This window comes from Lissotriton vulgaris, chromosome 12, assembly GCF_964263255.1.
Source record: "Lissotriton vulgaris chromosome 12, aLisVul1.2, whole genome shotgun sequence".
NCBI classification, from domain to species: Eukaryota; Metazoa; Chordata; class Amphibia; order Caudata; family Salamandridae; genus Lissotriton; species Lissotriton vulgaris.
Window position 1 is genome coordinate 55,022,450 of NC_141700.1, and position 23,676 is coordinate 55,046,125.

The following is a 23,676-nucleotide window of genomic DNA, read 5'->3' on the forward strand; positions in this document are numbered from 1 at the left end:
ACAAGGTGAAGGCAACTTTAGGTACATGTACAATGGCCCTATTTCTTACCAGGCCGAACTCTGGAACATGACAAAGCTAGATTGAGGGCTATGCAACCAAACAGTCCTTGTTGAACTGCAAGTATAGGACAAACAAATATACACACTGTGGAATACTTTATTTAATTCACAAACAAACAATACACGAAAATCATAACTTCATTCTTAATGGGAAACCTGGAGTTGTTAAAAATTTACTTTTAATTCAAAAGGCGAAGTGAAATGGTAAAATATAGCATATCATTGGTTTTTTTGCTCCCTATGCTGGCTTTTGTTTTGTGGTACAAAAGGGGGTGGTAATGAATGGAGCATCTGAACCAATCCAACACTCACACCCAGTCAAAAGATCTGGGTTTAATCCATCACTGTTCTTTAGCCCACTCTGCCACCCCAGTTCAGACATGGCTATATGCAAATCAGTCTGACCCTGTGCCTCTTGGGAACAGTCCAGCCCGAACTGCCAAGCCATGCCTTCCCTGGACCGGAAACAAGCTTCCGAGGACCGGTTTCTGGCATTCCATCCGTCTTCAGCCCGGCTTGCTTGAATCCAGTGGCAAAGTGAGCAAGGGACTCACGTCTGAGCATACCCTGCCACACTGATGGCGGCCAAAAGCGGTACAAAAGGGGGTGGTAATGGACGGAGCATCTGAAACAATCAAACACTCACACCCAGTCAAAAGATCTGGGTTTAATCCATCACCGTTCTTTAGCCCACTCTGTCACCCCAGTTCAGACATGGCTATATGCAAATCAGTCTGACCCTGTGCCTCATGGGAACAGTCCAGCCCGAACTGCCAAGCCATGCCTTCCCTGGACCGGAAACAAGCTTCAGAGGACCGGTTTCTGGCAAGAACGGTGATGGATTAAACCCAGATTTTTTGACTGGGTGTGAGTGTTTGATTGGTTCAGATGCTCCGTCCATTACCACCCCCTTTTGTACTGCTTTTGGCCGCCATAAGTGTGGCAGGGTATGCTCAGACGTGGGTCCCTTGCTCACTTTGCCACTGGATTCAAGCAAGCCGGGCTGAAGACTGCTGAAATGCCAGAAAAACAAGCATTGGAAATGCAATAGGTCTCGCATTAGGAAAGTTTGAGCGATTGGTATTGTAAATGACACTTTTTTTTATTTATGTGTTGGTTTTGAAAATAGCAAAAATAATTGCTTTGTCAGTTACAATGTCAATAGTTTTAACTTTCGCCAATGTGACACCTATAGCATTTGTAATGCAATGTGTGTTGTATTTACGTGACTTAGATGTATTGATATTACAAATAACAATGGCTTTTAATTTTGTAAATAATTAATACTTAAATAAAAGTTATTGTAATTTATAATGGCAATAGCTTAAACGTTTGTAAATAACTTTTGTGAAGATTATGTTCAGTGTATTTTATTGTGACGAAAATCCAAGAACATTGCATTTGCACCTACACACACACACACACACACACACACACACACACGTGGTGGTGGAGGATCTGGGATATATGGTGGTGGTGGATGTGGTGGTGGATGCGGTGGTGATTGTGGATGTGGTGTTGGTGGACGCGGTGGTGGTGGTGGATGTGGTGGTGGTGGATGCGGTGGTGGTGGATGTGGTGCTGGTGGTGGTGTTGGTGGTGGATGGTGGTGGTGGATGTGGTGGGTGTGGTGGTGGTGGTGGATGTGGTGTTGGTGGATGCGGTGGATGTGGATGCGGTGGATGTGGATGCGGTGGATGTGGTGGTGGATATCATGGTGGATGTGGAGGTGATGGTGGAGGTGATGGTGGAGGTGATGGTGGAGGTGATGGTGGATGTGGTGGTGGATGTGGTGGTGGATGCGGTGGATGTGGTGGTGGATGCGGTGGTGGATGCGGTGGATGTGGATGCGGTGGATGTGGTGGGTGAAACTGAAAGTAGGATACCGCTTTTCAGGTTTGTAATAGGACGTTTTACCATACAACACATGGGGCCAGTGTTTACATAGGAAAGGCAGAGTTAGCTGATTACATACTGATGTCGGAGAAACTGAAAATAATCACCTGGTGCTGAGTGACGTTACCTTTTTTTGGTAGTGTAACTTCAAATTCCATATTACAAGTCCAGGATTACAAGACCTAGCAGGGGCAAGGAAATAGAAATGGACTACTTACTTGCACTTGAAACTAAACAACCTAAGCTGTGTAAAATTGCATCCGAGTACTCCATGAATTGGATGCAAAATACAGAGTGCTCATATTTCCTAGACTCAACAAATGAAAAGCAGTGGGCGGGCTGCAAGTCCTTTATTGAACACAATAGTATTGCAAGCGCGCTCCCAAACTCGCCCCTAAAAACGAAGCTAAAAATATTGTTTTCCCCACAGACTTTTATTCTAGGTGTACCAATATATGTGTGCTACACCTCCATCAGAATTAAACCACTCTTCTGATTTGGGCGCAGTGGCACTGAGGTGGTCGGCTCAACCATCAATTAAAAAAAAATAATCAAGAAGCTCCTAATGGCAGGTCCTGTAATTCGTGATTGGAACCTGCTCCTTCCCGCATAATTGCATACAAAAGAGACGTCCGATTCGAGTCATCTGCACAGTAGAGGTGGTATACTTTGAAGACAGCTCGAGTGTACCAACCCCCTTTTAGCCAAATGGGCATTGCATGCCTGATACTGTCTGCCACTATTTTAAAAGAAAAATATATTTCAACACAACCTTCCAGTGCGAGTTTATTTTTTAGATTCAATATTTTCCCTGACAGGGCACTAGGCAGCCCAACTCTGAGTCAGCATCACTGTCTCTCGCATGCACACAACCACTTACTGAAGTGAAAGCTGCGAGTCTCCGAGGGCTACAAACAGCGCTTAGTGTGTGAAAAGAAAAACAAGAAATTATTCCAAATGACTGGCAAGCATGAATTTGGAAGAAGCAGGCCAATTTTGTTGCATCCATCAGACTTTCATATAATTTTAAATGTTGTGTGAGCAAGGTGACAAAGCCACGATGATGGCCGGGGGCCATGGAGGGAAGCGGAGTAGATTGGGGCGGGGCTCCAGTTACCGAGCTAAGGATTTGTGTTGCGACATTGTGCGCTTCCTTAAGGATGCGCTTTTGAGGTACAATACCCTTAAAGCCTGAAGGGTTCTATGCGCCCTCTAGAACCAAGCATTTGGGGTTAGTGGACTAATGTTCTCAAAATATTAAAGTTGATAAGAGCCATTGCGCATTCATTTCATCCCTCGCCAACTGCTGCTGTAGTTGTCCTCTCAGCTTGCTGAAAAGAATGGAGGGTTGTTTTTCCTCTTCCTTAGTAAAGTGCTGTCTTCCCCCAGGGACAAAGTCCATTCTATTTAAATACCTAAAGAATGAACATTTAACTTAATGAGGTGTGGCAATGTCTCAAAGCACGTTTCTAACCCATGGTGACGAAATCTCGCAAAGGAATGAAAAGGGAGGAGATATAACAAGGAGCAACACGAGAGACGGCCTGTGGCCGTCAAAGTGAAAGTACGGCCGGCGGAGGGCATTGCTGTGGGGAGGGGGGAGGAGAAATGCGACACGGCGTGCAGGGGAGGGGGCGGAGCGGGGAGAGCGGCATGAGGGTGTGAAGCAGCAGGGGAGGAGTGCTGCTGGCGATTGACTGGCGATGTGATGATGTGCACGCGCATTTTAGGGCAATGCGCTTGCGCATTGACCTAAAAGCGCACGGGCACAGCATCAAATCGCCAGTCTAGGTAAAGCCTATTTAAGCTGCTATACATCGAACTCGCGCTCAATGCGCATGCGCATTGAGATAGGTCGCTCGACCTAAAAAGCACTGGTATAGACTATAATCACTACGTGATCACTCAAGCAAGACTCGCAGTTGGGTAGCTTCGTAGCCGCGGGCTATATTGGGGACACCAGTGCTCCCTCTCGGGGTGACCTGTAAATTAACTCTTTGCTCAGTCTAGGCTTTTTGTTGGCCCACACAAACTAACAAAATTACTGCTGGAGCAGTTTAAGAACTCCAGGAGGGAGCTCCACAGGAAGTGTTTAAAAGATATATAATATTTTGGGTAACACGTTCATTTTTAGCGTCGCCACTGGTCCGAGCCATGAGAGGCCAAAAGGCCTCCAGCGGCTTAAATCTTTATGAACCTGGGAGAGGAGAAGTTTATAGTTCAGGTTAGCCGTAGCACTCGTAGATATTGTCCGTTTAATCCCTAGGTATGGGATCAACTCCGTCTCCCAGTGAAGTGGGACTGAGTGCATGAGAGCCTCACTGGTAGAGGACCGTAAGGAGGCTCCCAGGGCACGGGATTTTGCAAAGTTGACCCGAAAACCAGAGGCCTCCGCGAAGCTCTAAAGTTCGGCAAAAAACACAAGTCTGAGGCATCTCCAAAGTGGCAACCACATCATCCACATCCGATGTTATTTAGATCCTTTCCAAATTGGACTCTAGAGATCAGCATGTTCTCCCACATCCTTGGGCTATGGGCTCCATGTAAAGTGCGAACCGTAGCGGGGAGAGTGGACACCCCTGCCTCATACCGCGAGCGATCTGAAAGGAGTCTGAGGAGCAGCCTTTGACCCATGCCGTGGGACTGCTATTGCCACTAAATATTAATTAACAAAAACCCACCCCAAACTGCAAGAGTGGCCTCCAGGTTCTTCCAATGTACCTGGGCAAATGCCTTTTCAGCATCGACCGCTATCCTCACACACACACACCATGTTCTGATGTTGTGCCTTGTCAAGACGGTGAAGTAACTTCCTTGTGTTGTGACTACGCTGTTGAGTGGCCTCAAAAAGCCAGACTGATCCGTGTCCACCAACCCCGGGATCATTGGACCCAATCTAGCCTCCAGTATGCCCGTAAAGAGCTTTAAATCCGTGTTGAAGAGGGATATCGGTCTATAAGAGGTACAGAGTCGGACGTCTTTGCCAGCTTTCGGAATCACCAAGACCGAGGCTGTTGGCATTGTGGGGGGAATATCGAAGGCGTCGCCTATCGCATTGAAAAGCCTGGTGAGGTGAGGCGCTGAGGTGGTGCAAAAGGTCTTGTAAAAGATGGCTGGGAACCCATCGGGGTCAGGGGGCTTAAGAGGCTTGAGTCGGGCTACAGCCGATATCCTCTCTTCTATACAAATAGGGCTATCAAGACTCGCTGCTTGTTCCGGTGTTAATCTCGGGAGGGTTGCCCCCTGTCTATAAGCAAGAAAGTCTTATTCTGAGAGGTGTTGGGCTCTATATAATGTTGCATAGAAATTGCGAAATACGTGCGTTATGGGTGCATCGTCTGAGCACTCGCTGCCGGACTCGTCGCGTACAGTGTGAACAGAGGCCGCTTGGCGTTGGGCACGGAGCTTGTTAGCCAGAAGGTGCCTGCACCCGTCTCCCCCCCTCCCCCACCCCACATAAAAGGAATATCGCAACCAGAAGGCGGCATACTCTGCCTTATCCAAGTCTGGGCTGGTTGCAGACGCACTGCCTCTAATTGTCGCCATACCCCGGGGGCCCCAGTCTGTTTGTGCATGCGTTCTAACACCTGCACCTCCCTGGTGTTTCCAAAAGCGTAGTGATGGAGGTATCGTGGGTATTGTTAAAAGTCAGGAATTCCTTCAGTACCTTATCAAGGCGCTTTATCTCCTCTGGGCGATGCAGAAGTATGTCACACAGGCGACGTGTATGATTTTTAAAAAAAATTTTTTTTTATTGGTTTTACAATGTATAATCACAACACATGCCAGTGCGCCAAACAGTAAATGTAACAAACCATCTCTGAAAAATCATTATATCAATCATAAACAATGATGGTATATCTTGGGATATTGGTCATACATTGCAGTTTACAAGGTGAAGAGAGGAAAGAAAATGTCAGTCAGTCAGTCAGAATATCTTTATTCGACTTTTTGCAAGTCATACAAAGAACAAACAAATAAAAACAATTACAATACATACAATACATACAATACTTCTACCTGCATTATCCAAGAGAAGAACCAACTAGACATTTAAAAAAGGTTATATACATGGTTATAAAAAAAAAAAAAACTTTACATTTCATGGCAAAAATACATAGTAAAAAGCCACTAATTTTAAGGTGAGATTTGGCCAACAGATTACGCCCTTGCGGCAGCTACCAAAAAATTTGCCATGCAAAAAGTAATGCGTGGATTAGGTAAAAGTTGTAAAAAGAGCAAAGCTGGTCGCACTTGTACAAAACCTGCTTCTTTCAGGATAGGAAGCACATATTTCTTTCTCTGCTCATGATACAGACTGCAAAACATGACAAAGTGCAAAGTATCCTGCACCGAAAAATTATCGCAGCTGCACGGTGGGGCCAACTCAGGCTTCTGCCAACTCTTAAAAGAACCCAAGTAAAAATGTAGCAAATTAAATCTAAACTTTGTTAATAAAAACCTGTGGTAGGGAAATGACAAAGCTCAGGTAAGGGGCGAGTGAGGATGAGCAAACCAGAAGGCTATGGGCCCTTACCGCTGGTTTCAGCAATTCGCATTCCTCCCGCCGTGCATTCTGCCTATCCCTGAATAACTTTTTAATGATAACTATATCCTGCCCCCTGATTTTTTCTGGGGATGAAAAGAGTTCCGGGCGACCTAGATCAGTAAAAATTTTTGCTATATAGGCCAACCATGGGATACTATTTTGTTTGTCCAGGGATAAGACGTCGCGCAGAATAGTGTGGTTCAAAGGGAGATCTTCGTTCATCCACATTTTCAGCCACAAAGTCAGCGGTGCAAGGCTCAGGGTATCAGACAGATATGGCAAGCCCACCTCTTTGTGGATAGAATACGTTGGGGTTGATTGTGGGACTGAGAGCAGAGATCTGATAAATCTGTTCTCTGCTCTCTGAATTGGGTCAAGATTTACATACCCCCACAAAGGGGAACCATAAGACGCTATGGCCGCCGGTTTACTCGTATAGATTTTCAAAAGGGCTTCCATAGGCCTGGCCCCTAACTTACCAGCAAAACCCAATACTGCTGAAGACGACCTTATTACTGCCAACCTTTTTGCTCTTATCTGAGGGCCCCAAGTTCCTTTCTGGTCAAACGTTACCCCCAAATAGGGAAATGTGGTACATTGGTGACGGGAACTCCCCTACAAAAAAATGTTTTATGTTTTTTTTTTGTTACACTCACGTCCCATTACCATCGTGTGTGATTTAGAGGCGTTAACCTTGAGGTCCAGACTCTCCATAAAAGAACCAAAGGCATCCAGGAGATGTAATCAACTCAACATTCCCAAACGGTGCTATATACTGGAGAATGTGCCTCCTCTCTGCAGGCCAGTAGGTCCATTACGGGAAGGAGCAGTGTGGCAGGTGTTTTTTTTTTTTTTTTTAAAAGGGGGGGGGGGGGGGGGGTGTCGCGCTCCCCGAACTGCTGTCTTTGTGAGCTTAGGTAATATGTGTCGAGATAGGCAATTGAAAAGGAACCGTCTCGTAGTAGAACTGCGAGGGTGGCGTGTGGTTCGTGGACGTGTTGCGATTTAACTATACCTGTGCACATGTAATTCCCTTCGAGCCTTAAGTAGGAAGCGTGCCATCCAGTGTGGTCTCGTGAGAATATGTTGTGTACCAAATAAAAAGGAGAGAAAGAGCAATATATTCAACATATTATATCCAAACATTTAAACAAACGTGTCCTCTGGCAAAACTGCCTTGACCCCAAAAACGTAGCCAACAAGGGGGAGGGGAAAAAACCCTTAGGTGTGCATAAAAATAAAAAAAGGAAGGCTAATCTAACTGAATAGGGGAAGAATACAGCCAATGGGCGAGGTGAGTGAAATCGAACAAGGAGAATGCACAAAAAAAGGATAAAAAAGATATATAAAAAAAGGAGGGGGTTAAGAATGCAAACAGTTTGTTTGTATGTGTCCATGGGTATGCATCCCTGGTTACATGGGAGTGTTAGTGCAAGAGTAAGGGTGCATGCGGCGGCCCATCACCAGGCGCCATGTGTATGATGGTCTGTCTGGAGAGGGGATTGCAAGCATGAGTGTCAATACGGCGTGGTCGGAGTGGGGGCGAGGTTCTATATCTCAGGCCCGTGTGCAAGTAGCGAACATGACCTATTAAATAATGAATTGTGGCATATGTTTTATGTGCATGCGAGTAGAATGTGTAATCTGTAGCTTGTGGGTGTAGTGTACGCCAAATGTCTACCAGCCCTAGGTCCCATAGGCTCTCCCGCCATGCACGTGAGAGAGCCCCCGCCCGCCCATTTTGTTGCGCTGAGTGGTCTAACTGATTGTCGAAAGTTGAGCGAGGAGCTAGAGTCATCCCAGCGGCCCCCTCCCACAGGCTTACCTTGGAGGCCCAAAAGATCCATCCAGTGGGAAGCAGCACCTGAGATCAGAGCTAGAGATTCATGGAACCCGGGAGGGAGGGCTAACTTAGTAAAATACAACAATTAAACCCATGAGGCAAAAGTCTAGCATCACGGATTGAATCGCAGTCCGGAGCAAGTGCTCCAAAGAGAGAAACAATGAACGGGTACCAGTGGCCAGCGTCTTCCCGCGGAGGCATCTGCAAAGCGTCAGCTATTTCCTCCAGACAATTTCAGCGTTCATTCACTAGAGGGGTCCCCTGTGAGGGTTACTGTTAGACGGACCGGGAGGGTCGGCCGAGGATAAGGGGAGCGGTCTCCAGGGAGAGCCGACTCCAGTGACCGTACAGACAAGTAACTTCCTCCCCACAGACGGACACCACACAAGGGTAAGGTTCAACGAGATTTTATAGGCGATTCTTAAAGTACGATAGAATGGTACAAGGAGGTCTGGACTCAGGGGTCCCCTCGATTCTGGTCTCTGGTTTGAGGAAAGGGTAGCGGGACAGTCTTGGTTACCAAAAGATGGAAATAGCTCTCAATCCTCGAGCTCGGCGTTCTAGATGATCGGGCCGCGGCGGAGCCAGCAGGTCCCGAGATGGACGAAGGAAGCGACGGTCCGCGGCGGAGCCAGCAGGTCCCGATGAAGATGATGGTTGCAAACGGTCCGCGGCCACGCCAGCAGGTCCCGACGACGATGAAGGATTACGAAGGTTACGAAGGTTGCGGCAGCACCAGCAGGCAGGGCGATGGTGCACAAGGCAGAGCTACGGCAGCGCCAGTAGTCCGTCAAGGATGAGTTCTTCTTTACGTCTCTCGACTCCAAGATACAACTGCCTTCCTGCTCTGGAGCTGCCCCAGTTATAGGGCTGGTGTTCTTTGATGTCCGGACCCTCGCACTTGGAGGTCGGGAGGTCCGGGATGGGGGAGTCCAGACACCCAGCAGGGGGGTGGGGCCAGCGCCCGGGGAGGCGATGGGCGAGCGGCACTTGGCGGGGAGAGCCATCGACACCTCTTTCTCCCATTGACTTGCCAAGTAGCCCGCTCACCTCCTGGGTGGATGGTGGTGCCGGGATGTCTGAGGCCTGGCCAGGCCCAGGGTTGAGGTCGATCGGGGGCCAGGCGGCCTCGTGGTGGAGTGTCCAAGATGGCGCCCAGGATGGGCGCGCGGGCCAGCAGTGGATCGGGTCCACGAGGTCGATATGTTCGAAGGCAGGGGTCCCTGAGGGGACGGAGGACGTGCAATGGTGGTGTGTGGTACCTGCGTGACCGGGCTCGGGCCGGGTTGGGCCGGGGGAGAGCGGCCCTTCATGTGGCCTGTCCAACATGCGTCCCCCCCAGCTGAAGGCGGGGAGAGTTACCCATCCTCTTGGGGACTCTCCTCGTCGAGGCGGAAGAACCGGGACAGGCCATCTGCGTTGGCGTGATCCGGCCCAGGCCGGTGTTCAACTGTGAAGTCCATCCCTTGTAGGGAGATGGACCAACGTAGTAACTTCGGGTTTTCCCCCCGCATCTGCATCAGCCACTGCAGGGGTCGGTGATCGGTCTGCACCCGAAAGTGTGTGCCAAAGAGGTAGGGCCGGAGCTTCTTGAGGGCCCATACCACAGCGAAGGCCTCCCTCTCTATGGTGCTCCAGCGTTGTTCCCGTGGTAGGAGGCGCCTGCTGATGAAGGCCACTGGCTGATCAAGGCCTTTGGTGTTCACTTGAGACAGGACTGCCCCAATGCCATGGTCGGAGGCATCCGTCTGGACGACGAACTCCCGGTTGTAGTCGGGGGCCTGGAGCACCGGGGCGGAACACATGGCGGCTTTCAATTGTTCGAATGCTGTTTGACACTCCGGGGTCCAGTTGACTTTTTTGGGTTGATTTTTTGACGTGAGTTCTGTGAGGGGCCCCACGATAGTACCATAGTCTTTCACGAACCTTCGGTAATAGCCCGTGAGGCCCAGGAAGGCTCGTACCTCGGTCTGGGTGATGGGTGGCTGCCAGGACTGGATGGCGGCAATTTTGAGCTGCAGAGGGGCCACCAGGCCGCTTCCCACCTGGTGCCCGAGGTAGGTCACAGACCCTTGCCCAATTTGACATTTGCTAGCCTTGATCGTGAGGCCAGCTCGTTGAAGGGCTTGTAGCACTGCTCGGAGGTGGTGGAGGTGCTCGGACCAATGGTGGCTGTATACAGCGATGTCGTCTAGGTAGGCGGCACTGAACCCTTCGAGCCCCGCCAGGACCTGATTGACGAGCCGCTGAAATGTTGCTGGGGCATTTTTCATGCCGAAGGGCATGACCTTGAAATGGTAATGCCCATCGGGGGTGGAAAAGGCAGAACGTTCTTGGGCCCGGGGTGTGAGGCCGATTTGCCAGTAGCCCGCCGTCAGGTCGAAAATGCTGAGGTAGCGGGCAGCTCCCATGCGGTCGATTAGTTCATCCGCCCGGGGGATGGGATGTGCGTCTGTTCTGGTGACCGCATTCAAGCCCCGGTAGTCGACGCAGAACCGGAGTTCCGGTGGGGTGCCAGGGGCGGCCGCTTTGGGGACCAGTACTACAGGACTGGCCCAGGGGCTGTCTGAGGGCTCGATGACCCCGAGTGTGAGCATTTTGGCTACCTCTTCCTGGATGCAGGCCCGTACCCGATCTGGCACGCGGTAGGCCCGGTGGCGGATAGGGGGGCTGTCCCCCGTGTCCACATCGTGCACACACCAGGAAGTGACCCCTGGGGTGAGGGAGAACAGGTTGGCGAACTGTGACAGGAGGGCTCGACACTCCTGGTGTTGCTCTCGGGTGAGGGCCTCCGAGAGTCGGACCCCATCCACGGAGCCGTCTTTCTCCTGAGTCCGTAGGAGGTCAGGGAGGGGCTCGGAGTCTTCTTCAACCCCATTGTCGGTGGCCATCAGGAGGCCGAGTTCGGAGCGCACAAAGTGGGGTTTCAGTCTGTTAGCGTGGAGGACCCGGAGGGGGTTCCGGGAAGATTCCATGTCGATGAGATAGGTGGCAGGACCCTTGCGCTCGACTACTTTGAAGGGCCCCGTCCACTTGTCTTGCAGGGCGCCGGGTTCGGTGGGGGACATCACCCATACCTGTTGCCCAGGTTCAAATTCGATGGAGGAGGCATTCCGGTCATACAACATTTTTCATGTCCTCTTGACTGGCCTCTAGGTTGGCTTTTGCCAGCTCTCTGAACCGCCGGGTCTGGTTGCGGAGTGTTAGGAGGTACCGGAAGACATCTGGTGGGTTCTTTAGAGGGGGCATCTCCCAGCCTTCTTTGACTAGGCTGAGCGGCCCCCGCACTGGATGTCCATATAGCAGTTCAAACGGGCTGAAGCCCAGGGACTTCTGGGGAACCTCTCGATATGCGAAGAGGAGGCACGGCAGCAGTACATCCCACTGGCGACGGAGGGGTTCTTCCAACCCCCCGATCATCCCTTTGAGCGTGCGGTTGAACCGCTCAACGAGTCTGTTTCCTTGAGGGTGATAGGGGGTCGTGAATCGGTAGGTAACCCCGCACTGTTGCCAGAGGGACTTCATATATTTAGAAATAAAGTTTGTGCCTCTGTCGCTGACGACTTCTCGGGGGAAGCCCACACGGGAGAAGATCCCCATTAGAGCCCGGCCGACTACCGGGGCTGTCACAGTTCGCAGGGGAACAGCCTCTGGGTAGCGGGTGGCGTGGTCCACTAGCACCAGGATGAACCGATGACCTTGTTTTGTGCGCGGGTCCAGGGGCCCCACGATGTCTATCCCGACCCTCTCGAACGGGGTGGTGACCACGGGAAAAGGTTGCAGGGGGGCTTTTAGTTTGCGGCCGCTCTTTCCACTGGCTTGGCACGTGGGGCAAGATCGGCAATGCTGGTGTACATCGTTCCTCATTTTGGGCCAGAAGAAGTGGGTCACCAGACGACTGTAGGTTTTATCTTGACCCAGGTGTCCCGCCAGGGGGACATCGTGGGCCAGGTTTAGCAGAAAGTCTCTAAAACGGAGGGGCACCACCAGTACTCGGCTGGCCCCCAGCTCCGCGATTCTTTGCTCACTGTACAGCAGGTCATTGTCCCAGTAGACCCAGTGAGTGCCGGAGGTATCCCCTGCGCCTTGGGCGAGCGCTTGCTGGCGGAGTCCCTCGAGGGAGGGACAGGTCTTCTGTTCTTGGCGAAATTGTTCTTGCGTGGGCCCCCCCTCTTGAGGCCACTGGTCGAGGTTAGTGAGGTCTGGAGGTTGAGCTTGTTCTGGGGGGACGTCACGGTCGGTGGTTTCGGCTGGGGCGACCGGAGGCGGTGGCGCCGGCCATTCGGGTTCCTCTGGGCGGGGGCTGGCACGGGCGGCCATGGACCGGGTGGTGACGCACGCCCAGTCCGGGACGCCTAACATCCCCAGGTGTTCTCTTCGTTCTACGGCGGCCCACGGGGAGCTTTCAAGGTCATTCCCCAGGAGGCAGTCTACGGGGGCATCGTCTCGGACCGTGACTTTCAACATGCCGGAGACCCCCCCCCATTCGAAAGGGACGCAGGCCATCCGACACAGACTTTCCGAGTTATCGGCTGAACGTACAGGGCAGAGAATGTTCGGTAGATACTGTTCCGGGGTCACCAGGTGACAGCGGACGGCTGTTACACTGGCCCCAGTGTCACGAAGGGCTTCAGCCCGGCGTCCATTGATGCTCACCCATTGGCTGTACTTCTGGGTGTTAGCGGGTAGGGGGACCCGCGGGACCATGTCTTTCCCCCCTAAGCAGGCTAGAGCCATGGCGGCTGGCTCCCATTCCTGATGCTCTTGCTCATATTCTTCTTGCTCCTCGGAGATCTGTTCTTCCCCCAGGGCAGCAGCAGCCACCTGGCGGGGTCTTGGGCTCTGGTACTGTGGGCAATTTGGATCGTTGGCATAGTGGCCGACTCGCATGTAACATTGGCTCGGTATCCCGGTCGCGCCGGGGCGCTGCCCCGGTTGGCCGGGGGGGTGGTGCTGACCGCGGGGGCGACCGGAGCGTTGTCTCTTCCGCGTCCTTGGCCTCCTCCTCCTCCTCGGGGACGGTGCTGACCATTGTTGTTCCGGTTCTGTTCGTAGGACCCATTCCGGCCCACTCTGGTGATTTCCCATCGGTCAGCTTCGGCTGCGAGCTGCCGGGGATCGGTTAACTTGCTGTCGAGGAGGTGCTGGCGGAGTTCAATAAAGCAATTGTTCGATAGGTGCTCCCATACCATGAGATTGAACAGTTGTTCGTAGGTTGTAACCTTGCTTCCTTTGATCCAGCCCTCGAAGGCTCGGCTAAAGTAGGTTACATAGTCCACCCAAGTTGTACCCGGGATGCGGGTGCAGTCTCGGAACCTCTGACGGTACATTTCGGGTGTGAGGCCATAGCGGGTGAGGAGGGCAGCTTTCATATGGTCATAGGAGGTCATCTGGTGGTCCGGGAGCTGTAGCAGGGTGTCGCGGCCCTCATTGAGGCCGGCTCCCCAGTCGTTTCTATCGATCCGGTGTGCAGTCATAGCGATTTCGTAGGCTTTAAACCATTGCTGGATGTCGTCCTCTCGGAAGTATTCTCGAACGACATCCTTGGGGATGTGTACCTTTTTCTCCGTTGTCCCTGGGGTGTGGGGTTGCTCGGACACCCCTATTTCTTTATTCTGCTTGCGTAAATCAATCTCAGCTAGTCGTCGCTCGTGTTCATATGCCAGTTTCTTTTCCTCGAGCTCCCTTTGTCTCTGTTTCTCCTCTCTTTCTTCTCGGAGACGCAGGTGCTCTAAGTTTATTTTCTGTTCGGCCAACTTAAGTTCAACGTCCATTTTGAGCCGAGCCATTTCTAGCTTGTGTAGTCGGGTTTTTTCTCGTTCCTGGATCTCGTCTTGCGAGAGACCCGTTCTTTGCTCTTCAGGAGCCATCGTGGTTTTTGCTGCGATGCTTCGATCGGGGGTTCCGGCGACCCCGGTCTCTGCCCAAGACTCTAGGGCATGCTTGAAATCGTCTTTGGTACTTAGTCCGGTGGTAGCGATACCTAGTTCGATGCAGAATTGTTTTAGTTCACGATGGTTGTACTCGTCCAATTTCTCCATCTGGAATTTCTCGGTGGATCCGCTTTCTTTAGTTGTCATCTTGATTTCGTCGTGGGGTGAGCTACTGTCTGTACGATTATGCGGTGATTCGGATCGCGCCGCTGGCCACCAATGTTAGACGGACCGGGAGGGTCGGCCGAGGATAAGGGGAGCGGTCTCCAGGGAGAGCCGTCTCCAGTGACCGTACAGACAAGTAACTTCCCCCCCACAGACGGACACCACACAAGGGTAAGGTTCAACGAGATTTTATAGGCGATTCTTAAAGTACGATAGAATGGTACAAGGAGGTCTGGACTCAGGGGTCCCCTCGATTCTGGTCTCTGGTTTGGGGAAAGGGTAGCGGGACAGTCTTGGTTACCAAAAGATGGAAATAGCTCTCAATCCTCGAGCTCGGCGTTCTAGATGATCGGGCCGCGGCGGAGCCAGCAGGTCCCGAGATGGACGAAGGAAGCGACGGTCCGCGGCGGAGCCAGCAGGTCCCGATTGTTAGGAATTAGGCAGTTTCATTGCAGTTTCATTCACTTTTCTTTTCTGTTTGTGTGAGGGAGTCTGGTGTCCTCTGTTTGTGTCTACCTTTCGGTAGCCTCCGCCCCCTTGTTTTTTTCCTTTCCTCCTATAACTAGGTGCCCGTGTCTCCGATCGGGGCTTGGTTTCTTACCTGGTTGGGTTTTTTGGGTCCTGGCCAGTACGTGGTGTACAACTTCCTGGGAATCCCGTTTGGGAGCGTTTCTTCCTGCCTGGCGGCATCCCGCTGGATTCAGCACGGCGCAGAACGAGGCTTCGTTCTGCCATTTAGATCTCCGTCGCCTGAAACGCCGGCCCGACAGAGGACGCATATTGGAGAACTGAGTAGCGCTTCAGGTCTGGGAAGCGGGAAAAGGACTTGGGACAGTCTATCGTTGCATTTGGGATATATCTGGAGGCACGTCCAGAAGTCAGTGATTATTACTGCGGTGCCGATTTCCGGGGTCTTGAATATCCGATCTGCATCGTTGTGTGCAGTTTGGACCTTTTCACGAAGCATTTGGCTTCTAGCGTTTCGTTTTTAGGACGCTTTATAATTTGTGGCCACAAATAGGATGGATTAAAATATCCATGGCAAAACCTACTGGCATATTTCGTTAAGGGGTTTTTTTAGTCAGACGAATGACTTTTTCCCCGATATAGAGTCAAACGCTGATATTTTGGGAGCGTGTTTACCAGATCTTGGTGGATTACTTGAAAAGCCTCCCTCTTTGGACAAGCCTTCTATGTCACACAGGTAAGGAGGAACAGAGGGTGTGTTGGGCTGTGTTAAAGGTAAGGGAGGGGGATACATATGGAGGACACTGGAATTGTGAGTAACCCCTTGTACTCTTCTTTGCTTCTTGTCTTGCTGCAGGTTAGAGAGCTTATCCTAGAGGCCTATATCAAGTTTCTCTGGCAGTGAAATAGAAAGAGCCTGGGCGTTTTCTCTCTTTCTTTGTTTTACTTTCCTACCTTCTCCCTTTGTTCGGTCCGCTCCCACGCTGAAAACTAAAGGGCGTGTGGCGTTCCGAATAGGGGTAGAGGAGTGGGGCCATCCTCGCTTCCGTGGTGTGGGACACGTTGGGGAGAAATCCAACAGAAAACCAAGCCCACGAAATTCACGCCACCTGAGCGAGAATGGATGAGGAGGGGAATGTCTTGGAGGAGAGGGCCCCTACGATGCAGGAATTAATGGGGGCTGTTAATGCTCTTCAAATTAAAGTGCAGGAACTACAACAGGAAAATCAAGGGCTAAGACAGGAAATCAGTATAGGAAAGATAAAGGAGCCTGTTTGGGGAATGGGCAAACCCTCTGTAGTTCAGCCAGCTACGTTCCTTTTCGACAGGAGTGCTAGTACTAGTGCTGGTGCTAGTGCTAGTGCTAGTAACCCTCCTTTTACAGTGAATGTTACAACTCCTACCCCTGTCCCGTTGGCTGTCCCGGAGAGGTTCTCTGGTGATTCGAGTAAATACAGTGTATTTATGAATCAGTGTCATTTACACTTTGTGTCGTCCTGCTTCATTCCCTAATGACACCTCCAAAGTGGCGTTTGTCATTTCATATTTGGCGGGTACCGCAGCCTCCTGGGCGGTGCCTTTGGTGGACAATGATGATCCGGTTCTATATAATTATGGAGCTTTTAAGGAGCAGATGCGTTGTTTATTTGCAAAACATGCGTTTATGCAAGCTAGTGATGCTGAGTTATTAAAGTTGAGACAGGGGAAACAGGATTTATTGACTTATGTGTCCACATTTAATCGGTTGGTATCAGAGACCCACTGGCCGGTCGATAAACGAACCTCCTTGTTCTATCAAGGGTTGTCAGAGGACTTGAAGGATGTTGTTTCACAAGTGGTGAATCCCCCTGAGGATTGTGTAGAGTTTATTGACCTAGTGGTAAAGCTGAATCACCGATTACTGGAAAGGAAAGGTGAGAAAAATCGCTTTCAGTTGTCCAGAGTAGTTCCAATTAGAAGTGACGTTAAGAGTACAGGTGAAGGTAGAACAACTCCTGAACCTATGGAGATAGGAGGAGTTAGGGGTCCCCTGTCAGTTGAAGAAAAGAATAGAAGACGTTTACAAAATTTGTGTCTGTATTGTGGGCAAGGAGGCCATTATGCCAGGGATTGTTCGGTAAAACCATCTTCAATTCCTTCCAAGAAAGTTGTAGCTAGTGCACAAACACCTGAAGTCTCAGTGTTAGATAAACGTAATCCTTCCTACCAGATTGCTGGTATAGTAAAGAGGGTTCCCAAACATTTCATGATTACTGTCTGTTTGGTTATATCTAACAGTCATAGGGCCCCTGTATCTGCATTATTGGATTCTGGTGCCACTGGCAATTTTATGGATATTCGGTTAGCTGAACAATTACAGGTGCCTTGGATTTTGAAGGACCAACCCGAACCTGTGAGGGCCATAGATGGCACTGAGTTGTCCTCTGGTACTATAACGAAACAGACTGAATCTTTGTGTATGTTATGTGACAATGACCATTCCGAATATCTCGGATTTGATTTGATTGATGCTCCTTCATTTGGCATTGTGTTGGGGGTACCTTGGTTACAGTCCCACAATCCTAGAATTGATTGGTTTCGAAGAACTGTATCTCTGGATTCAGAGTATTGTCTGAAAGGTTGTTATAAGGTAGCCACGGATTGGGTTACTCCTTTAACCTGTGCGGTGGGAGATGGGTTGAGGTGTGACGTGCAAAAGATTCCTGAGGCATATGTAGAGTTTGCCGAGGTATTTGACAAAGGACGAGCTAGGGATTTGCCTCCTCATCGCTCGTTCGATTGTAGAATCGATTTGGTTCCCGGGGCCACTCTACCATGTTGTCGCATATATGCCTTGTCCGAACCAGAAGAACATCATTTGAAGGAGTACATAGATGAGATGTTAGCCAAAGGGTTTATTCGTCCTTCTTCCTCTCCGGCTTCCTCAGCTATTTTCTTCATTCCCAAACGTGAGGGTGGCCTCTGCGCTTGTGTAGATTATAGAGCGCTCAATAAGGGTACAATTAAGAACAAGTATCCTCTTCCCTTGATACCTGTGTTGCTGGATCAACTGAAGCATGCAACGGTTTTCACAAAATTAGATCTCCGCGGGGCATACCATCTCATACGAGTCCGTGAAGGCGATGAGTGGAAAACTGCCTTCCGGACTAAGTTCGGTCTGTATGAGTATTGTGTTATGCCCTTCGGATTGTGTAACGCTCCGGCTGCTTTCCAGTTCTTCATCAACGAGGTATTAAGGGAATATTTGGACTTGAGCGTTATAGTCTATATAGACGATATCCTGATTTTTTCATGCACGGAGAAAGAACATGAGATGCATGTGCGTCAGGTCTTACAGACCTTGAGAGACCACCAGTTATTTGTGAGGCCTGAGAAGTGCTGTTTCCATATGGATAGAGTGGAGTTTTTGGGATTTCTGGTATCTGCTGAGGGGATCAGAATGGATCCACGCAAGATAGAGGCTATAACATCTTGGCCACCGCCTAAATGTGTCAAGGAGGTGCAGGTATTGCTAGGATTCGCTAATTTTTATCGGCGATTTATCTCCCATTTCTCTGAGATTGTTGCTCCTATGACTGTTTTATTGCGGAAGGGAGTACCATTTGTATGGTCCTATTTAGCCCAAATGTCCTTAGACCAATTGATTGGACGCTTCACTTCAGCCCCTGTTCTTGTCCATCCTGACCCAGCGCTACCTTTTTTTGTTGAAGCGGATGCTTCCTTGAGTGCTGTTGGGGGCGTTTTGTCTCAGCGAGATGTGGAGACTGGGTTTATGCATCCTGTGGCCTTCTTTTCCAAAACTTTGTTACCCGCCGAAAGAAACTATACGGTGGCAGAACAGGAATTGTTAGCCATCAAGCTCTCCTTCGAGGAGTGGAGACATCACTTATGGGGAGCTCGCCATTCCATCACCATTTACACGGACCATAAGAACCTTGAATTCTTTAGGTCCGCGCGGGCTTTGACCCCTAGGCAGATGAGGTGGGTTTCATTTTTTAATGAATACGATTTCATAATAACTTATCGTCCTGCTGCTCAGCAGTTGAAATCGGATGCCTTGTCTCGAATCCATGTTAAACAGAACGAGTGGGGGACTGATAAAGATGTGGGGTCTTTCATTGCACCAGAGAAGATTGTGGGCAGTGTGTCTTTGGACGATTTTTTGACCACTGTAAAGGATAAGTTGAAGAGCATGGATCTGACCCCTTGGGCTTCTCTTCCTTCCTTTTCAGTGAGAGAGGGATTGTTGTATCACGGCTCACAGTTGTTTATTCCTCCTGATTTGAAGGATACCGTGTTGCGATGGTGTCATTCTTCGTCTTTAGTAGGTCATCCCGGAATAAATAAGACGAGAGAATTCTGTTTACGTTGGTTTTGGTGGGAGTCTTTGCCACTTGATGTACAACGATTCGTGGCATCTTGTCCTGTTTGTGCTGTGAGTAAACCATCTCATTCCAGTCCTTCTGGCCTGTTACAACCTTTACCAGTACCCCCAGCACCTTGGCATACGATTAGTATGGATTTTGTTACAGATTTACCGGAGGAGTCAGGGTGTACTGTGATTTTTGTTGTGGTTGATTCCTTCACTAAGATGGCCCACTTCATCCCTTTGCCTAAACTGCCTACTGCAAAGGAAATGGCTTTGGTCTTTGTATCATCTATAGTGAGACTGCACGGGTTACCATCTGCTATAATATCTGACAGGGGAGCGCAGTTTGTGTCCCGTTTTTGGACTGAGTTATGTGAGGCTTTGCAAATGAAAATTTGTTTGTCTTCTGCCTATCATCCTCAGTCAGATGGCCAGACTGAGAGAATCAACCAGACGATGGAACAGTATCTGCGTTGTTTGTTGACGTCTTTGACATGTAATTGGGTATTGGCTCTACCTCTTGCAGAATTCGCATACAACAATAGCATTCATTCCGCTGTGGGTATGTCTCCCTTTTACTGTTCTATGGGATTTCATCCTAAGGCCATCCCTATCCAACCTTCGGGTCTAGTACCCGCGGTAGACTCCTTAGGAATAGCATTGGGTAGGATTTGGGGTATAGCCCGGGAACATCTCAAGAAGGCTAAGGAGGACATGAAAAGGCAGGCCGACAAACATAGAGTACCTTCCCCTTCCTATGCTGTTGGAGACAGGGTTTGGTTGTCAACCAAGAATTTGAGATTGGAAGGTTCCAGGAAACTCCAGCCTAGATATGTGGGTCCTTTTCCCATAGCAAGAGTGATTAACCCTGTGGCCATGAGGCTGGAGTTGCCTGATGAATACGGAATACATCCGGTATTCCACACTTCCTTGTTGAAGCCATATAGAGACACTGACCAGACCTTGCCCCCTCCCCCTTCTGTGATAGTGGATGGCGAAGAAGAATACGAGGTTAATGCTATTCTCGATGCAAGGAGGAGAAGAGGGAAGTTGATGTACTTGATTGATTGGAAAGGGTACCCTCCTGAGGAGCGGACATGGGAACCAGCGACTGGAGTGCATGCCCCTCGTTTAGTTAGATTGTTCCATCTTCGACACCCGACTAAACCCCGTCCGGTTGGGAGGCCTTTGAGGGGAGGTACTGTTAGGAATTAGGCAGTTTCATTGCAGTTTCATTCACTTTTCTTTTCTGTTTGTGTGAGGGAGTCTGGTGTCCTCTGTTTGTGTCTACCTTTCGGTAGCCTCCGCCCCCTTGTTTTTTTCCTTTCCTCCTATAACTAGGTGCCCGTGTCTCCGATCGGGGCTTGGTTTCTTACCTGGTTGGGTTTTTTGGGTCCTGGCCAGTACGTGGTGTACAACTTCCTGGGAATCCCGTTTGGGAGCGTTTCTTCCTGCCTGGCGGCATCCCGCTGGATTCAGCACGGCGCAGAACGAGGCTTCGTTCTGCCATTTAGATCTCCGTCGCCTGAAACGCCGGCCCGACAGAGGACGCATATTGGAGAACTGAGTAGCGCTTCAGGTCTGGGAAGCGGGAAAAGGACTTGGGACAGTCTATCGTTGCATTTGGGATATATCTGGAGGCACGTCCAGAAGTCAGTGATTATTACTGCGGTGCCGATTTCCGGGGTCTTGAATATCCGATCTGCATCGTTGTGTGCAGTTTGGACCTTTTCACGAAGCATTTGGCTTCTAGCGTTTCGTTTTTAGGACGCTTTATAATTTGTGGCCACAAATAGGATGGATTAAAATATCCATGGCAAAACCTACTGGCATATTTCGTTAAGGGGTTTTTTTAGTCAGACGAATGACTTTTCCCCCGATATAGAGTTAAACGCTGATATTTTGGGAGCGTGTTTACCAGATCTTGGTGGATTACTTGAAAAGCCTCCCTCTTTGGACAAGCCTTCTATGTCACACAGGTAAGGAGGAACAGAGGGTGTGTTGGGCTGTGTTAAAGGTAAGGGAGGGGGATACATATGGAGGACACTGGAATTGTGAGTAACCCCCTGTACTCTTCTTTGCTTCTTGTCTTGCTGCAGGTTAGAGAGCTTATCCTAGAGGCCTATATCAAGTTTCTCTGGCAGTGACATAGAAAGAGCCTGGGCGTTTTCTCTCTTTCTTTGTTTTACTTTCCTACCTTCTCCCTTTGTTCGGTCCGCTCCCACGCTGAAAACTAAAGGGCGTGTGGCGTTCCGAATAGGGGTAGAGGAGTGGGGCCATCCTCGCTTCCGTGGTGTGGGACACGTTGGGGAGAAATCCAACACCGATGAAGATGATGGCTGCAAACGGTCCGCGGCCACGCCAGCAGGTCCCGACGACGATGAAGGATTACGAAGGTTACGAAGGTTGCGGCAGCACCAGCAGGCAGGGCGATGGTGCACAAGGCAGAGCTACGGCAGCGCCAGTAGTCCGTCAAGGATGAGTTCTTCTTTACGTCTCTCGACTCCAAGATACAACTGCCTTCCTGCTCTGGAGCTGCCCCAGTTATAGGGCTGGTGTTCTTTGATGTCCGGACCCTCGCACTTGGAGGTCGGGAGGTCCGGGATGGGGGAGTCCAGACACCCAGCAGGGGGGTAGGGCCAGCGCCCGGGGAGGCGATGGGCGAGCGGCACTTGGCGGGGAGAGCCATCGACACCTCTTTCTCCCATTGACTTGCCAAGTAGCCCGCTCACCTCCTGGGTGGATGGTGGTGCCGGGATGTCTGAGGCCTGGCCAGGCCCAGGGTTGAGGTCGATCGGGGGCCAGGCGGCCTCGTGGTGGAGTGTCCAAGATGGCGCCCAGGATGGGCGCGCGGGCCAGCAGTGGATCGGGTCCACGAGGTCGATATGTTCGAAGGCAGGGGTCCCTGAGGGGACGGAGGACGTGCAATGGTGGTGTGTGGTACCTGCGTGACCGGGCTCGGGCCGGGTTGGGCCGGGGGAGAGCGGCCCTTCATGTGGCCTGTCCAACAGTTACCAAGACTGCCTGCCATTCCTTAGCCATGGTGTCCAGCTCAGGACGCACGGTGCTTGCTGGGGATTTGCTTGTGTTCCACCCATGGCCACGGCGTCGGTTCCTGTTTGTCTTGTTTTGTTGTGGTTCTTCCTCCAATGGGACCCTTATGCACAGGAGCTTGCAGGCCTCAGCAATAGCGTATTTGTCTGAGTTCTCCGTTGTAAGGAAAGATTCATAGAAATGGATGGCTCCAAGAGTAAGATATGGAAACTGATCTGAGATGTGCGGTAACAGGCCAGAAATCTTTGCCGTTCAGCAAGGTCGAGGCAGCAAAGTCTTGGTACAGAGTGGGTTTCTGATCCCTGTATTTAAATGTGGGAGAATCTCTGGCATCGCTCAGAATCCCCTCTTTAAGCTGATAGTCGTGTACACAGGTTAGGATGTCGGCTGGGGCGGGCCTCAGAGGGCCCACTCTGTGTATGATCAAGTTTAATATAGAGGTCCTCTGTGTGCGCTTGGAGGTTGAGGTTCTGTTCTCGCAGGCAAATGACTTGTTGTAAGCCCTCTAACTCCTCGACCCTGCTGGACTCATGGTCTTCCAAGGAGTTGACTCTCTCCCCTAGTAAATCTAGGTCATGGCGCACCTCCCTGAGGTCCGCCGACAGGTCACCCTTCATGTAGGTGAGGTCTTCCCGAAGAGATGCAACGAGGTACTCCAGGAAGGAATGGTTGACCGGTCCCTCCGCATCCTCAGCCCCTGCCACTTCAGTTTTGGGCCTAAAGGGTAGAGGGGGAATTCTCAGATTGTGATTGGGGCGTCTATAGGAGCGTCTCCTCTACCGACCTGTCCTCCTTCACTCTGCCAGAAGCCATATCGGGACTCGTACCACTTATTGCAGCTATGCTCCACAACCTCTTGCTGTGCGAAGGGTCAGAAGGCGGTCCAGACCCAAGGGACCCGGGTAGCTTTAGCTCTCCACACGGTTGATACTGTTTCTTGGTAGTTTCGGAATTTGAATAGGGGGGAGCAGCAGTGGAGCCCAGCCCTTCCCAGGGCGTCCACTCGATATGGCGTAGAGGGGATGAGTCCACTACCCTCCTCACTTTGCGTTGGATAGCGTCTTGTATGTTTAGTGGCCTCTCCTAATGGTGATCCGGTCTGGGCTGGGCCTTGGCCCCCTCCCTGCCTCCGCACCTCTCGATCTCTTGCGTGGGTGCACAACGACACCCCAAGGGATCCAGTCAGCGAACTGTCGGTTTCTCACCACCCTCTGCCGGTTGTAGGAGAGTAGGGTCTGCTTTCTATGGTAACCCCCACTTTTTGCTGTGATTCTATGGTTTTTCAACTTTAATGTGGCTGTGGGCCTGCTAATCAGACCCACAGCCCAGCTGTTCTCTC